The sequence below is a fragment of the Talpa occidentalis genome, unplaced genomic scaffold (genome assembly GCF_014898055.3).
Source record: "Talpa occidentalis isolate TD23 unplaced genomic scaffold, MPIMG_talOcc4v2.1 talOcc4.5, whole genome shotgun sequence".
NCBI classification, from domain to species: domain Eukaryota; kingdom Metazoa; phylum Chordata; class Mammalia; order Eulipotyphla; family Talpidae; genus Talpa; species Talpa occidentalis.
This window is the reverse complement of record NW_023604861.1, coordinates 48552907-48558906: the sequence shown is the minus strand read 5'-3', so window position 1 is coordinate 48558906 and position 6000 is coordinate 48552907. Positions and strand designations below refer to the sequence as shown.

Sequence of the window (6000 nt, the reverse complement as noted above, 5' to 3'; positions counted from 1 at the left end):
GAGGGCGGCAAGCCCCCTCCTCACCGCTTTCTGAGACGGTGAAGAGCAAGACGGGGAAACGAGCCCAACTTTCCCAGGGCCGCACTGACCCAGGGCCTTGGGTTTCAGACGTGACAAAGCGCTCCCGGCCGCACTCGCCGAGCCATGAAAGCTCCAGAAACAAGAGCCGGCAGGTTTGGAAGCCAGGATGGCACTTCCTCCCCCACGTGACCAGGGAGCGCCTCTCGCTCCCGCCGGATCCCGCGCAACTACCCAGCGCTCGGGAGCCGAGGCCAGGAAGCACCGTGACGCGGGCGGCCGGGGTGCGCTGGGGGTGGGGGAGCCGCGGCTCCCCGCCCACCCGGCCTGCCCACCCCTCCTCCCGGGGCCTCCATTTGGTGCCCTCACAATAGGCGCCGAAGCCAGGACGGAGACACCTGCCGGTGGGCAGCGGAACTGCAGGGCGCCGCCGGCCCCTGCTGCACGCAGGCGAGGCCCGGCAAGGCCCGGAGGCCGCGCCGCTGAGGGTGCTTCGCGGGCACGGAACGGACTTCTGTAGCAAGCCAGTTCTTGATCCGACTTTAAAGGCCAAAACGTAATCGCGTCTCTGGATATTCTTTGAGGGATTTTGAAACAGACATATGTTTACCTATAGGGGAGCCCAAATGTACCCCTTGCCTTGGCTCCTCTCCACATCGACATCTTCAGTCAGCACGGCCTGCACACCTATTACTGCTTTCCCTCCGTAATCAGCTGATCCTTGAAAGAGAGGGCAGAGCCTCATTAGATTTGTTTTGACTTAACTGCTTCAGGCAGTGCCCCTAACCATTTGCTTGCACGTGTGTGCGCGCGCGCCTGTGCATGAACGTGCGCTTATTTAGGAGTGTGTGCAAGGTGGAAACTGGATTTTGAGAAATCGCAATGAAAGAAGTAAGCACAGTGTAGTGAGAACAGAACAACTTAGTACGAAGCTGGCACCTTGGGAGCACAGGCTAGTAGGAGAGGCAGGACTAACCTGGAAATTGTAGACATCAACTTTCATGGCCACCAAATACCAGAAGAAAGAACTCCATGAAGGCTGGAGAAGAAAAAAGTTCTCTTGGGGCTGCTGGCCTGGACTCAAGCCCTTGGAGGTAAGGGAATGGACAGGGCATTCTGTACCCGCGAAATAGCAACCTGGGTGAGATGCTGCTGGCTAGGCCGGTGTGTAGAACAGTGTTGCTCTTCTACGCCCAGGAATGCAGATTGGAATTTGCCAATGCAATGACTGGAGCAGTGGTTTTCAAACTAACCTCAGACTTACCTGGAAACTTGTTAGAAATGCAAACTTGGGGTCTCTACTCTAGACTGGCTCATAGTCTGTTGTGTGGTCCTAATAGAGTAATAGTCTTCCACAAGGTGGTTGTCTCAAGTTTGAGGACCCCTGGGTTAGCAGATGGAGGAAAGAAGAGTCAGCTGGGTGGCATACCAGGTGCAGGGCTGTGAAATCAGAACTTAGTGCATGTAAATGGGGTGACATAAGGGCATACCACTGACAGGTATAAGATGTGGGGAAGAGGATTCAGTTTGTGAGGGAGAGAGAGCTAAAATATCATTTTGGTCCTGTTGAGTTTAGTGTGCCTTAGTATCCACATAGATATTCCTGAGGGCAGCTCTGGAGACAGAGCCTGAAACAGGTGGGAAAGCAGAGATGGGGTCATCTGTAGGATGGGAAAGTTGACATGAAAGGAGTGGGTTGTTCACTGAAGAAATAGGTATGAACACATAAATAGACAGGAGAGGGAAGACAAGAAGCCCAGAGGCATAAAGGGAAGAAGTGGTCAAAAAGGAAGAAAGAATACCCAGTCAGCAGGTGCCTGTGAGGCAGAAAAAGGAGAGGTTCTGTAAAGAATTGGAGGGAGGGAGAAGTCCTCAGACATTGGCTGGCCTTGGGCAGTGTTTTCAAACCCATTAAAAGGTTGTGAGGCAATGAGGTTGTGAAACTAGCTTTTAAAATAATAATAGAAAATGTCTGCTCCTATATAGCAAAGATACAGTTTCATGAAACTTCTATTTAAGATACATATTTTGGGGTGACACAACACTCTTTCTGTGACATTCTTGCCAAAGATGTATAACTTCAGTGGAATCATGAAAAGCACCAGGTCAGCTGAAAGGGAGGGCGATTTAGTAAATACTCAAGTCACTTCTGTGTCATAAATCAAGAAAAGTCAGGAACTGTCACAGGCTCAGGAGATAAGCCCAAATAACTACTAAATGTCCTACCCAAGGTCCTGAGTAGGGCCTTGGAACAGAAAAGGACATTAGTGAAATGCTGATATCTTTAGTTTGGTTAGTAGTATTGCATCGATGTTAAGTTCCCGGTTTTGACAATTGCACTATGGTTGTTAAGAGATGTTAACACTGGGGGCAGCTGGAGGCGGGGGTCTTGGTCCAATTGGGCTTCTATAAAAAATACCTCAGACTGGGTGACTTGCAAACAACAGAATTTTATTTCTCATTATTCTCAAAGTCTGAGATCATGGCTCAGCAGTTTCAGTATCTGGTGAGGTTGCTTCCCGGTTCACAGATGGCACCTTGCTGTGTCCTCACATGGCTGAAGGGGTGAGGGGGCTTTCTGTGGCCTCTTTTATAAGAGCACTAACTCCTTTTATGAGGGCACCACTCTTATGACCTAATAACCTCTAAGACCAGACCATCTAACACCATCACATTGGGTGTGAGGATTTCAACATATGACCTTGGAGAGGACACAAATATTCAGACCATAGCAAGGGATGTATGGAAATGCTCTGCACTGCTTTTACACTTTTTCTGGAGGTCTAAAATTTGTTCAAAATAAGGAGTTTAAAAAAATTAAAAATGCATGTTTGTGTGTTTCCATATATATTCCTTATGATAAGTTGTGGTGAAAAAAAGTTTGAAAGCCATCTGTAGTGTGGAGGGCATGTGGAGTTGCTGGTCTCAACCGGGCAATGAGGCTTCTGGAGCTGAGGTCCCAGGAAATTTTGTGGGTGCCATGGGGGGAGTGAGAAGCTGCAAGTAATAGGTTATGATCAGAGAGGGGATGGGGTCATCACTGTTCCTTCAGGTGATTAGATACAGGCCTCTGTTCAGCTGTCAGGCAGAGGCAAGGACCTCTGCCTGCCCTGGAAGTCTGAGAGGCAGATGGACACAGGGAATGCAGAAGCTGGCACAGCGCCTTCCTGTTATAACCTATAACTGTCACTTTGGGGAAAGTTATGTGCCAGAAGAGATTATTTTTTGGGGGAGAGCAGCATTTAATACTACAGAGTTGTGTTACTTCTTTGGTGTGGGGGTGGGGAGGATAGGATGGCAGGTAGGGGGACCTAATTTCAGTCCTTAGCCATAATTGAAGTTTCTCTAAATCCTAAAATCTCTAGGCAGTAAGTGTCCCTCTTTCATGAGGAATCTTTCAAGTTTCTGGCAATTCAGTAGTTTCTAACCTGCCTTGAAAATATGTGAAAGCAGTGATTTTTCAGTTGAGGACAATTTTGCCCCCAGAAGACATCTGTCAATGTCTGGAGACATTTCCAGTTTTCATAACTGTGCACACACATGTTACTTATTGGCATGTGGTGGGTAGTGACATCTACAAGACAGCACTCCACCTCATAACAAAAAGTTACGCAGCTCACAATATCAATAGTGCTGAGGCTGAGAAACCCGGTTACAGGAGATGAAAATCTGAGGCCTGTTTATGGTCAGGAAAGTTGCCTGGGTGCTTTTAACAAAGGATAGGTATTAAACTTCATTTCTTGGCTTGATTTCAAGTGGTTAATTATAACCTGCCTACCTAAAATTTACACTTTAATTTTCAATGGGTATCTTCCTTCAGTTCATGCTTAAACAGGCTTAGTGTGTGGCTGTGTTCTTGACAACAGGACAATATATTCTATCTGAATCAATATATTCTATACCTGTATGAAGTGACTGGAAATATTTGGGGGATAAAAAGCACCAAAACAGGGCCTCCCCTGGTGGTGCAGGTGATTGAGTGCCGCGCTGTGAAGCTGTCTGCAGCCTCTGCAGCGCCGGTTCAATCCTGGCCGGCCAGTGAGGGTCCCACATGGCGCGGCAGACCTCTCCTGTCGCGCCCACTGCTCCCCTTAGTAGTGTATTTCGTCAGTCTGCCTGTTCTGTTTCCTGCTCTGTCTCTGGTGGATCCTCTCACCCTCCCACACATCTGGTCTGTACCCTGGTTCTTGTATAAATAAATCAATAAATCTTAAAAAAAAAAAAAAGCACCAAAACAAGAAACCTGGGACATTACCATCATTAACAATTATTAGCTAATAATTATTAGCACTCATATCACCACACTCAGGATTCTCGGGGGTTCCCATTAGTACGAAGGTCAAAATCAGATTCCTGACCTTCAGTCTAACCAGACACAGCCCAGAATTAATATGTCAGCCGTTAAAAGCTGAGAGCTCTTACCCTGCCCTGCCTGGCTGCCTGCTGCCTGCTGCCTGCTGCCAGTGTTTGGGAGAGGCTGGGCATTGGCAACATCAGCTTCAAAGCAAATCTTCAATCTTCTATTTGTACTAGCTGTTCCCATATTTAGAACAGAACGGCACATACTTGTCTATTGCTTCAAGGCAAGAGCAAATTCTGAAGGTATTAAATAGAGTCTTACTTCAAGCAAACAAGAGAGCCAGGAAAAGTTAAGGGCAAGACTTTGCCTCTCCCTTTCCTTATATTTTAACAATTATAATAATTTGGAGTGACAAAATATAAAATTAGAAGTCAAACTGCAAACTGTTTGATAACCCAAATTTAGAAGCCTTTTTAGAAGCCACACAGATTAGTTTGTGAAAGGTGATTTGACTTTTTTTTTTTAAACAGTATTTTAATGTTAAACAAGCCTGGGCAGTTATGGGCAGGTCTAAAAGGAACAGGCTCAGTTTTCTTTTTTTGCCTTGGTAAGGGTTTTTTTTTTCCCTTCCATTTTTAAAAGTTGTGTTCATTTTCCCTAGGATTTCTGACTTTATTTTATTTATTTATTTTAAAGATTTATTTATTTATTTATTTATGCAAGCACTGGGTACAGTCAGAAGTGGGGGAGGGTGAGAGAATTCACCAGAGCCACAGCAGGGAGCAGAGCAGGCAGAAGGACCGAAGTACACTGCTGAGGGGAGCAGCGGGCGGCAGGAGAGGTCTGCGTGCCATGTGGGACCCTCCTCCGGTGGCCGGGGAGCAGCCAGGGATTGAACCAGCGCTGCAGAGGCTGCGGGCAGCTTCGCAACCCAGCGCTCAACCGCTGCGCCACCGGGGAGGCCCAAATTTCTGACTTTAGAAAGATGTTATCAATTTTATTCTCAGTAACCTGGAATTTCAGTATAGTGACTTTTGGGATTTTTGAAGGGCAATTAATATGTTTCTTTTCTGCTTGACATGTCTTTATTTGAGAAAGTTTGAAATGGAGACTCTCCTGGTGTGATTCTTCCTTAAATATCCCTATTATTTCATAATCCAAGTGCTGCCTTTCATGTATGGAAGAGATGCCCTGACTTTAATTTGTTTTTTTTACTACCTGATCCACCTACACCCTCTTATCTAAGTATTTAAAAACATAACTTTTATGTTTTTACCTCTAGTTGAGGTGAGAGGCAGGAATTTTAAGCACAGGACAATCTGACTTGGCGTAGCAAACCCTGTGTCTTGGACAGAACTGGAGACCCTGGCTCCTGATGGGAATAATCACAACCAGAAGTGTTACAAAGTATGTACTATTTAGTATTTGAGTCCCAAGTTTTCTGGTGAAATGACTTATATAAGAGTTGCTGTAAGTTTTTAAGGTGCTGCTTGTCTCCATTTCACATAGGAGGAGACTGAGGCTCAGAGAGGAAACCTTCCCCAAGGTCATGGAACAGAAAGATTTCCTCGTGGGCTTCCCTGCTGGCACAGGGGGTTGAGCGCAGCACTGTGAAGCTGTCCGCAGCCTCTGCAGTGCCAGTTCAATCCCCGCCAGCCGTGGAGATACCTACATGGCGTGGC

The 6000-nt window shown here is 46.6% G+C and overlaps 1 protein-coding gene across 2 annotated transcripts in view; it reads left to right on the top strand.

Moving 5' to 3' along the window:
- Positions 1-485: 485 nt before the first annotated feature.
- KATNAL1 (katanin catalytic subunit A1 like 1) overlaps positions 486-6000 on the top strand; it is a 201852-nt gene continuing 196337 nt past the window's right edge. For both annotated transcript variants that reach the window (XM_037527105.2, XM_054701786.1), the window contains exon 1: positions 486-1112. The gene's annotated coding sequence lies outside the window, so the exon portion shown is untranslated. The remainder of the gene's footprint in view (positions 1113-6000) is intronic.